This window comes from Bidens hawaiensis, unplaced genomic scaffold, assembly GCF_021521415.1.
Source record: "Bidens hawaiensis isolate Kalapana, Puna unplaced genomic scaffold, B.hawaiensis_p1.1 tig00019953_1, whole genome shotgun sequence".
NCBI classification, from domain to species: Eukaryota; Viridiplantae; Streptophyta; class Magnoliopsida; order Asterales; family Asteraceae; genus Bidens; species Bidens hawaiensis.
The window spans coordinates 1-12,117 of record NW_027493034.1 but is presented as its reverse complement, the minus strand read 5'-3'; the positions used below and the strand labels follow the sequence as shown (position 1 = coordinate 12,117).

The 12,117-nt window shown below is 35.6% G+C and overlaps 1 pseudogene across 1 annotated transcript; it reads left to right on the top strand.

Annotated features, from left to right (window-relative positions):
- Positions 1-373: 373 nt before the first annotated feature.
- LOC143559636 (protein NLP7-like) lies at positions 374-4,165 on the top strand (annotated as a pseudogene). Its single transcript, XR_013139975.1, has 5 exons — positions 374-566; positions 1,297-1,871; positions 2,279-3,263; positions 3,360-3,653; positions 3,735-4,165. The product of XR_013139975.1 is annotated as a protein NLP7-like (transcript).
- The last annotated feature ends 7,952 nt before the right edge of the window (positions 4,166-12,117 follow it).

Below are 12,117 nucleotides of genomic sequence, written 5' to 3'. Positions count from 1 at the left end.
TTTCATACAGAAAAAAAATAAAAAATGATAAAATTGATTAACAAAAAGTACATGTATCATATGTAACATGCTTTCTTTTTTTCGGAATGATGTAACATGCTTTTAATTCTTTGCTACAAATTAATTCAACAATTTTAAAAAGATAAACAAACAAAAAAACCCATTGACGTTGAATTTGATGTGGACCCGACAAATGTGGCGAAGTGGATCACGATTACCATGTATATTAACCATATTCATATTTTCCGCTTGTGTATACATTGCAAGTAGGAACTCCAACTAAGATTCCGCTTCTTTGGAATCACCACCACCACCACCTGCCGGAAAATTATTATTATTTAATATAACGGAGGAGTTACCGGTTATGATGACAATGGATCTAGACCTTGATGGCTCTTGGACTTTTGATCATATATTCTTTTCAGACCCTTTTATACCCGACCAAACTTATTCTCCTCTCTGGGCTTTTTCCGATAATAATAATAATAGTAGCATCGAAGGTGACGCTCAACGGGATGGAGATGTCGTGTTGACAGCTTATGAAGGTGGTCAACGGCCTCTTTCAGGTTAGTTTGTGTGACTAAGGCTAAGATTTGATTCAGTTTAACATTTGTGGAGGATTTAGTGATTAGTACTAGCTTGTTTGTTACTTTTAACATAATAAGATCTAAACGAAGGGTCTTTGGTTTAACGGTTATCAAGGTTTTGGATAAGGTTATGTATTTCTAGGTGGTGGTTAAAAAGTAGTGTTGTAATTTAAGCTGTGAAAAATAAGTTATCTTAAGATCTTATTTAATAAGATTGAGTTTATTAGTGAAATACGTGATATGATATGATATGATGAGGTGGATTTCGTAATCTGAATATGATAATTGCTGGCCATTGAATCCACAGCCGGCTGGCTACAGAACGATGAAAGAAAAAACAAAAGGTTTTGATAGATATATTTTTTATTTGAAAATGAATAATATGTAGCTGTCTCATCTAATTATGAGGATACATATCAGTTACCAAATTTGACATGCTGACCATTACATTTACAAAAATGAACATTAACCAAAATATATATATTCATCACAGCATTAAACTATTAATTTACAAATTTTTAATGGAATTAACCTTTGACAAATTCCATTTCTTATAAAAACATTATGTGAACCAATCGTCCTTTGACAAGATATGACGATTGGTTCAAATCTAGGAAATGTTTATTCGGTATGTTATTTCAAGATGAGTGCCAAAATGACCGATAAAAAATGGTGTAAAGTTTTTATTCTTATTTTGTTTTTGCAGTAGATACAGATAACATTGATCAAGTAACCAGAAAACCATCAAACGATATGAAAAAGCGGCTACCAATGCCAATTTTGGAGGTGAGTCCATCTGAATATCAAGATGCAACATGTATTATCAAGGAAAGAATGACAATGGCGCTTCGCTACTTTATAGAATTGGGTGAAAAACATATTCTAGCTCAGGTTTGGGCTCCGGTTAAGTACAAGGGTCGTACTGTGCTCACAACATCCGGACAACCTTTCGTTCTTGACCCAAACTGCACCGGGCTACATCAATACAGAATGGCTTCTTTAATGTACACGTTCTCCCTTGATGATGAAACTAATGGCATTCTTGGCCTCCCAGGTCGGGTTTTCAAACATAAGCATCCAGAATGGACTCCAAATGTGCAGTTTTATTCAGATAAAGAATACCAACGGCTTAATTATGCTTTGAGTTATAACGTTCGTGGGACCTTAGCTTTGCCTGTGTTTGAACCCTCCGGGCAATCGTGTGTCGGTGTGCTTGAGTTGATATTGACTTCACAGAAAATAAATTATGCTTCTGAGGTTGATAAAGTCTGCAAGGCACTCGAGGTTGGTTGTCACACTTTCTTCTTTATAGAAATCAAAAATTACATTTTCATAGAAATAAAAAATTAAGAAGTGATTTTATATATTCAAACATAACCAAGATGATAATTAATATCGAGACCTTTATTCTAGGAATAAAGAAAAAGGTAAAAACCAGAATAAGTATCATATCTAAATCTACAAGTTAGCTAAGGATAAGATTATTCAGCAGTTGAGAACGATTAGGGACTATGTATTAAAGATATATCATAGCCTAAAGTCAAAGTCAACTTTAGACAAGTGGATTAATTAGTTGAGTTGGTATTTTTTCGGTTATATCTTTTCTGTTTGTTAGTTACTAACAGAAACATTTTGCATCCTTACATAAAACATTCTGTGTGAAAATATGTAATAAAGTTTCAGTTTCGCAGGCGGTAAATTTGAAAAGTTCGAATATATGGGATTCTCCGAATACACAGGCAAGCAGTAAGATAATATAGTATTTAATTCTTTTATCCACCATTTCCTGCCTCTACATTTTTCTCAATATACATTTGGTGTTATCTATAATCCAGATATGTAATGAAGGTCGACAACACGCACAAGCTGAAATCTTGGAAGTAATATCATTGATCTGTGAGACCTATAACTTGCCGCTAGCTCAAACATGGGTCCCGTGCAGACACCAAAGTGTACTAGCCAATGGTGGTGGGTTCAAGAGAAGCTGCAGTAGTTTTGATGGAAGTTGTATGGGTCGGGTAAGCATGTCAACAACCGATGTAGCATTTTATGTTGTTGATCCTCACATGTGGGGGTTTCGTGAGGCGTGTGCTGAACATCACCTGCAAAAGGGTCAAGGGGTAGCTGGACGGGCCTTTGCGACTCGTGGTTCGTGTTTTTGTGAAAATGTAACCCGTTTTGGGAAAACAGAATACCCGTTGGTACATTATGCCCGATTGTTCGGGTTAGTTGGATCTTTTGCAATATGTTTGAGAAGCAGTCACACGGGTGATGATGATTATGTACTAGAGTTCTTTCTTCCTCGTAATATGGAAGAATATAAAGACCAACAAATAATGGTGGCTTCGTTGTTGACTTTAATGAAGCAACATTTTCGTAGTCTTAGGGTCGCCTCGGGTGAAGAAATAGAGGAAGATGGTAGATTTGTTGAAGTTATTAAAGCATCTGAGAATGGTTATGTTGTCGATTCGGGCGTTTCAGAATCTGGAGTATCAAATGGAGGACCGTTAATTGTGGGCCCGGATGCGATAAATGGAAATTGTGGTAAACCGGGCACCATTGAAACAAAGAAGAAATTAGAGAAAAAACGAGGGAAAGCTGAGAAATCAATTAGTTTTGAAGTTCTTCAACAATATTTTGCTGGAAGTCTTAAAGATGCTGCAAAGAGTCTTGGTGGTATGCTTAAAAAGTGTATTTTTCTCTTTATATTATTAGTAAGTTAGAAATAAAAAAAGAGTGTATTCATGATTTTTCATTTATTAACTTTTGCAGTTTGTCCAACTACTATGAAACGAATATGCCGGCAACATGGGATCTCAAGATGGCCTTCTCGTAAGATTAACAAGGTTAATCGCTCACTTACAAAGCTAAAACGAGTGATTGAGTCGGTACAAGGTGGCGAAGGAACATTCACTCTTCCTTCTTTGGCAATGGCTCCAAATGGTTCGCCTGGTTCCAAACCATTTGACTCTCCATGTCCAAACAACAATCAAGGTCCAACCGTTCAAACATCGGGCAGCAGAGAAACCAGCCCGGGCAGCCCAAATTCTCAAAAGTCTTGCCAAGGTAACCTTTTCTATAAAACCGAATACTTGTTAAATAATAATATAATTGTTTCTCATAACCAGAAATATGTTGGAACAACAGAAGAAATTGAAAAACCTATAATGTTAACCGCGGATGTTGGAAGCTCACATGATTTAACAAGCCTTTGTCCGGTCACCGAGCCTCTTGAAAAGGCACAACATCTTTCTCCAAGGGTGCAGCCTTTCACAGCCAGGTCAGAAATGAAAACAATTACGATAAAGGCGAGTTACAAAGAAGATATTATTAGGTTCCGTGTGGCTGCAAACTCGGGTATCGTCACACTGAAAGAAGAAGTTGCAAAGAGATTTAAGTTGGATGTGGGTGCATTTGATGTAAAGTATCTTGATGATGATCATGAATGGGTTCTAATAGCTTGCGATGCAGATTTACAAGAATGTGTTGAGTTATCCGCGTGTAGCATTATTAGGCTTTCGGTTCATGATTTGTCGACTAATTTCGGAGCTCGTGTGAGAGTTCAGATTTATAGTTAGTTTTGGGATTTTGTGAGCTCATATTAAGTTGTAGATTTGTGGGTTCATAGTGACAAAAGTTTTTCTTTTTCTTTGTTGTATAAGATATAATGGAATAGTTAAAACTGTTAATTGTATATTATTGGAGTTTTCTTTCTTTTCTAAATTATGTTTTATTTCAATTCTTGTGTTTCCAACTTCTATTTCCTCTGGTGATTAAAATTGTATAGAAATAAAGAATACACTAACCACTAGAACCGGATATTGTTTTTGTGGCTGAACTACTATGTCATATGATTTTCTAGATCTATATAATAGTAACAAAGTTTCAAGTTTGTTTCAATTAGGTCACTTGTAGTTTATTTTGTCTTAATTAGGTCACTCTACTTTAAATTTTGTCTCAATTAGGTCACTCAACTTTCAATGTGTCTCAATTAGGTCACTCAATTTTCAATTTTAGCTCAATTAGATCACTCAACTTTCAATAAATGCTCTAGTACTATCTTTTTTACCTTTATATTATATGTTCATATATAACCAAAACGTCATTAAAACCAACATTTTTTTATTTTTATCGGTAAATATATCACTTACAATAATATAACAGTTGTCCCTCTCGTTTTAGAACAAAAATTAAAAGTTAAGTGACATAATTGAGACAAACCGAAAGTTGAGTGACCTAATTGAGACAAAACAAATATGAGTGACTTAATTAAAACAAGCTTGAAACTTTCTGGGTTTTCTCTTCTAGAAGTGCATAATAAGTTAAAAAGTATATAGTTTATTTTAATAAAAGTATAAAATTTGATATTTCATTATAATAAGACATGACCCATATTTTATTTATAAAAAGATAAATAAATATTAATGTTATGAAGTGTGATAAGAATACATACACAACCATACCGCCTGGTTGGATAATGTGATGGGGGAAATTAAAGCTCTTAAACTTCCTTTGGGTGCGGTATAGGTCGGAAAGGGCGGGCTTGTCATGGGAGGGTGGCAGAATTTTAACATTAGTTTGTAACGGACCATTGGTGATTTGGTGTATTTTTCTTAGGAATGAAATGCAAATTATGCAATCAATATTTGAAGAAATAAAATGTTCAAAGAATCATCATTTTAATTAAACTATAAAAATATATTTATGGATTTACTTCACAATCTTGTCTTTTAAAATTGGGTTAAAAATCCCAAAACTCTGTTTTCTAGTATTCCTACATATTTTATAAGAATGGGGCTTGGGCTTATCAACCTTGGGCCTCATAAAAACTTATATTCAGTAGTGGACCAAGTTAGTTAAAAAGTATTATTGGGTTTCTTATTTAGTTATTTTCAACAGAATAGGCTCATATTTGAATATTCAATGGGCTGCTACAAGTTTATAAGATAACAAAAATCTGGGTAAGGGTCAATATTTTCATAGGGAGGTAGGGATGGAAGTGAAACCCGAACCCGATGGGAAAACCCGATACCTGCCATAATTGGGACGGGTCTTACCCGTCCCATTAGGGTTTGGAACGGGTCTGGGATTTCTAATATACCCGATTATCCGACCCGATTACCCGATAATATGGACCTATTTACCCGATTATGTACCCAAAGTACCCAATAACTATATATACATATACATATACATATACATATATATGTAAATATAAAATATTTCTAATTTGTGTTAACTGTTGTATTAATTTTTTTACATTCTAGTAATATTCAAGACTATTAAAAGGATATTATGTGTATATCAATAAACAATCAATTAAAAAAAACATATTGACCACTTGCATATTGTCAAAACTTGACGGGTATAACCAATGAGTATTTTTAATAAACTAACGGGTATACCCGAAACCCATGGGTATACCCGAGACCCGATGGGTAATTACCTAATAAATACCCGACGGGTCTAGGACGGGTCTGGGATGGGGTTTTATAAACGGACCCGGGTCTGGGAATACCTAGACCCGTCCCAGACCCGACCCATTGCCATCCCTATAGGGGGGACGTAGAGGTGGAAAAAAAAACGAATCCGGGTCCGGACCCGAAAAACAATTTGGAACCGATTTTTTTAACTTGGGTTTTTAATACCTGTACCTGCCCCTACCCATAGGGTACAAACAGGGTATGCATTTCAATACCAAAACCCGTACCCAGTAATACCCGAAAACTGGAACTGGTTGCATACTCGGAACCAGGTTTTTCAAATACCCGATCTATATACGAAATTACCCGAAAAATACCTTAAAATACTCGAAAAATGCCCCTAAAAATGCAACTCCTTAAAAAAATCCAATCTATACCCGAAAAATACTCCAAAAAAAAAACTAGGCTATTCAAATACCAGGTTTTAGAATACCCGGTTCTATACCTGACTGGAACCCGATACATAGGGTATGGTTTTTAGAGACAATGCCCGGACCCGAACCCGAACCCAACCCAGGTATTGTCATTACCCGATTTTCCAAGGTCATACCCAAACCCGATTCCATACCCTGAATTGGGTATTTGAAAAACCCCGATTTGTGCACCTCTAGGTGGGCGTGTTCACGTGTAAATATATCAGAGGGCGGCGCTTGAAATATTTGGGGACAGTCAAAAATTGGTTACGGTACAAATAGTAATCGAGCTAAAGAAAATTGTAGAAGAAGAACACATGAGAAGAACCAGATAATCTCTCAAATCAATAGCTGCTTATAACATATCCCAGTTAGTATATTTAACGAACTCAGTTACAATGATTATTTACAACTATAACCTCCTACTTCCTAACAATGACACATACTCCCCTATACTCTTTAATACCTAACAAAAATGCTAGTATACACTACATTGAATTAATAAGAAAAATGCATAATCGGTTGAATCCACACTCTCTGTCCGTCCATGTAAAAGGTTGATCAACTTATCACCATGGAAAAGGCGAGTCTTTTGAATAGGAGTTGAAGACTGATAAAATGAATAATTTCGGAACATGAATGGGAGTTGAAGACCGATAAAATCTAGGAGCCACTATAACATAAGGAAAATTCTTCCACCATGCATGCCCGTTCTAATGTGTTAACATGCAAAAATTAGACCAAAACGTAAAACTAGAAAAGAATAACTAAGTTGACTTAGGACCAGCGTAGCGACAGAGTCATTAGACAAGGAAAATAGACGTAAAAATGTTGAACTACACACGTGCATTGCAGCGTGTTAACTTGCAAAATTGAGACATAAACGTTAAATAAAAAAATTTAAAAGATGAAAAGTATTCATGACCAAAGTTGAAAGCAGAAAAGCGTTGGTGCTAAAAATGAGAAATGCTTTTGTGACAAACTTGTAAAAGTTGAAAAATATATGAATTAAAAGTAAAATTAAAAGTATAAGATTAAAAGTTTAATAAATGGGATTTTTACATATATCCCCTTCTTAATTTCCATTATTACATATATCCCCCAAAGCTAAACATTTAATTACATATTTCCTCTTCTTATATGCAATTACCCTTTTACCCTTTTCAATTCACAATACCCTAATGAAAAAACCAAACATCTGACGAAAAAAACGGCATTGACTTCCATTCATCTGGCGTTCCATCGCTCAGTAACTTACAAACATCAACGGCGTCCATTCTTCCGGGGTTGGATCGCAGTAACGTCCAAACATTGGGTTTCTTTTTCTGTCAACTTTTTGTCTAGTATGTCTACTTTTCCATACGGTTTTATGGAGACTGCAAGCCCTAATTGATCTTGTTATAATCTGCATATGTTTGTCTTAAAACTGACTCGGTTTGGGTTTTAATTTGGGATATATGTAATTGTTACTATTAAAAAGGGGATATATGTAAATTAGTTCATTGAGGGTAAAATGGCCGTTTAGTAAGGTAATTTTAATAAAATGGGGAGATATGTAATATATATGATTTAGGGAGAAGAAATATGTAATTAAAGGTTTAGCATTGGAGAAATATGTAATAAGGAAAGTTAGGGAGGGAATATATGTAAATGCCCAAAAATAATAATAATAATAATAATAATGATGATGATGAAAACATTTTAAAAAAATATTAAAGCATTATAATATACAAGGTCTTATGCACACTAAGGTTGATCAATGTGTGTGTATATATATATAATATATGGTTTAAAAAACCGGTTTATATCGATCGGTGATAGCGGTTAAACCAAATGCGGCGTGACCAGTACACTTTAGCCCTGTACATTGGGCGAACGTTTGAATTCGAACCACCGGTATCACAGGTAATACCAGTTTATACCATTGTATCAATTAATTAAGCCCAAGTTAAACGTTATTATTTAGACTTTAGTTTAAAGACTTTTAGTGGCTTATCTTTACACTCGATTGAAAGGTTTAACCTAGTGGTATTTTTTATACTATGGAATCATTTACTTTTGGACTATTTTTGAGTTGAAGTTGTATTTTATGGAATTATATGGGTTAACTAGTCAACCAGGTAAGGTTAAAAAACCGATTTTTAAACATTAAAAAAAACTATATTAACAAGTTTCTTAAATAAAATAATTTTGTAGGTTTCGTTTAGTAAAAGCACACTTTGGGCGACTTTCAACGTATTTGATTTATTTTATGCTTAACTAAATTTTTTAACCTGCTTAGAGATAACACATAACCTAAATCAACACCTTCATAGTGAAAGTCATTAATCTTTTATTGCACAAAACATTCGACGTTATTTTATAAAAAACATATAAAAACACGTTATTCAAATAATAAAATATGTGGAATAATGTTTAGCACACCAATTATTTGTAATAATGATCTCTCTTTACAACAAAAAGAGCTTTGGGGTCGACCCAACCCAACCTGTTTACTTAATACAAAAAATGAGTCGTTTTGATCCATTGTCTAACCTGTTCATTTTTGTCCTCTCTAATAAAACCATACATCTATTTTCTTTCTTTCAGCTCGCACAGCTTTATGAGATTATTTGATCTTGACCTTTGAATGTCTTTTAGCATTTAAGGGTCATTTCTATTTTGTTATCCATAACAAGATATTTCCTTAGAATTACTTTAGTACTACTAGATAACGATTATGCAGCAGTTCTAGTTCAGTTTGGGCAAGGTGCACATAGTCATTTAGAAATATAGGTAATAAAAGGCTGGTTCAACAAGTCAACAACAATATCCAGATTGTGAGGTCTTTCTTAAATTAATAATACTTTGAAATGTTTTATCCTTTAAAGAATGCTTTTTAAAGTCTTTTACTCTATTTTGATGAGGATATGCAGAAATATGAGACTTAAAAAGATTTATACTTTAGAGTAGCATTTCTAACCATGGTACTTGCAACATTGCTTCAAAACAACTAACATAAATACAATAATGCAAAAAAGGACCTATAACTGAGGTTTTATAAAGTTCAAGATTAGAACCAATTCGACGGTTCAACATTTTCATTTTTCGGGTCCCATTTACATAACTGCATTAGGCGAAAGAAAGATGTGACTGAGGGTCTGATTTACATACATAACCAGAACTAAAGATGTAGCACACAAAATGAGAAATTAAAAAGTTTGTATAATTGGCACACCCACTTTGGAAAAGAATTGACCTATAACTTTATGTCACTAAGTTTTTTGTCTTTACTTCACTACATCAGTAGTAGAGTTCAATTCAAACATTTATAGATCACCTTTAAGATGGTAAAACTATTGATCATTCCATTCAGTAAACGCTACGATATATATAGATAAATTAGGGTCGTAGGCTCGATATCAGAACCCTTTACTATTTTCCAATACTTAGAAATTATGTTTTATTGGATCTCACAAAAAGACCTCGCTACTTTGTTTTTAAAATTTTTTAAAGTCATTTTTGTATGCACATGAGTACATAGACTTGGAATCCCTTTCATAATCCCCTTGCTTGGTTGGCATTACAAACTTTTGAGTCAATAACACAATATGAGGACAATGACTCTATTGATCGACTTCACTTGATTAACAATATATACCTTTAAATAATTATAAACCGAATAGACGTAACATTAAAATCCTAGTGCTTTCCGATGCATGCCATGAAAAGGGAAGTGGGAATTACAAATCTTGAATTATTAGTTCCATTTAGTGGTTGATTTTAATTAATTAAGTTTACAACTTTTTACAGTTGCTTGTTGCTAGAGTGGCATGTACGCGGAGATGTTCTATAGGAGTGTCAACCCACTTGCTTACTGCATTGCATTAAGAAGAAAAACAAATCTGGGGAGACCAACGCCTATTTAGATATATAGAATCCAGTAAATCATAGAGTTTTTTTAATGCAAATTGCACTTAGATTCATTGGTTGAGGGTATTGGAAGTTAAACTAAATATAGGGCCCATGTGCCATTAGTAGAAAATATGTTTAGCATGTTTTATGTATTTGTTAATATATAAGGGCTTAGTATATACATTTGAAAGTTAATAACCGCTTTACAGTTATTCTGGATGGCTATATAAACCCATCAGCATCTTGTTGTAAAAATATGATCGATACATATCGATTCATCAATTAAGAAAGTTTTTTGAGTATCTTGTTCTTCAATTCTCATATTAGATTATCATCATATTGTGTATGATTGTTCTTGATTTACCAACAGAGGGCACGTCTTCCTGGGTTGGGATGACATGATGCGTGAGCGTGACACCCATGCAGACGTGTCCTCAAGCGAATGGCTTCAGGTGCAACTTATGTTCAAAAACTCAGCGGTAGATAATGCCATTGGATCATCTACTTCCATACCAATGTTATGAAAACCATAGTACTCTAGTTCCCTACATCAAAATGATTTAGGAGGTTTATGTAGTAAATATTAGGTACCTTCGACCTATTTCCTCTTCAACTAAACCTTTTAAGTTAACGCTCTAAGAGACTGAAGAGGTAGGTCCCAGCAAAGCCCAGTTGGACCCGCAAGACTCACCTAAAAGAGGGACGTCTGCGCAGAAACCAACTGGATCCGCAGGACCAACCATGCTCAGAGATGTGACGTCCTTACGCGCAGTACGCAAGCTGGTCCCGCAGGAAATGCCTCCCGATGGTGAAGGACTCCGCCTGTTCCCGCAGCCTCGGATACAAGCCATCAGGGAAGGCCACCCGCGCAGCAAGGCTACACGCACAAGGCACTTAGCTCTCAATCACTCAGTGTCACCTGAAGGAATGAGCGAAGCCGGGAACAATCCCGCACAAGGCCGGGAGGGGGAATACTCCCGCCCAAATAAGCCAGTCCGTACGATACAGGAAGATCTTCTGTACTGTACCTGACGAGGTATGGGAAAAAGATCTGACTAAAGATACGACAGCTTATTGACAACAGTATGGCGAGCAGCATGCTCCTGCACTGTATGTCACTATTAGCCGCTGCCTACTCACCAACTACTGCCATACCACGTGCGTAGCCGTCAGTTGGTGGAACAGGAATAGTATACAGCAGGCCTGGTCGCTATCAGCCGCTACCTACCCACCAACTACCAGCAGGGCACGTGCGTAGGCTACTGTTGGTGGAACAGGAATACTGTTGCAGCCGGCCATACCTCTTTGGAAACCTACCTTCGGCTATAAATACCACAAATGGTATGACCATCTGATCGGATCATATCTTACTACATTATCATCATATTATACCTGATATCTGCTCTAGCAATCTCTTAATATACTTTTATATTTAAAGAGCAATCTAGTCTGATTCTCACGCCGGAGGGTGGTCACAAGGAGGAACCCCCATTCTCAGTGACGAGCTCACGGTGTCTGTTTTGCAGGTTATCAGAAGAACCATCTTCCAAGGGTCTAACCCCTCGTGGGAAACATCTCTCCAACCCCCAGGTTACCAGTAATCTGTCCGGGGTCCGGTTAGTGTTTCTTCATTGGCGCCATCCGTGCATAAAGCTAGAACTTTATTTTTTTTTCCAGTTTTTTCAAACTTTTACAAAGATGGTTAGAGAAATTCCGGTAACCACAACCCCAGCTACTGGG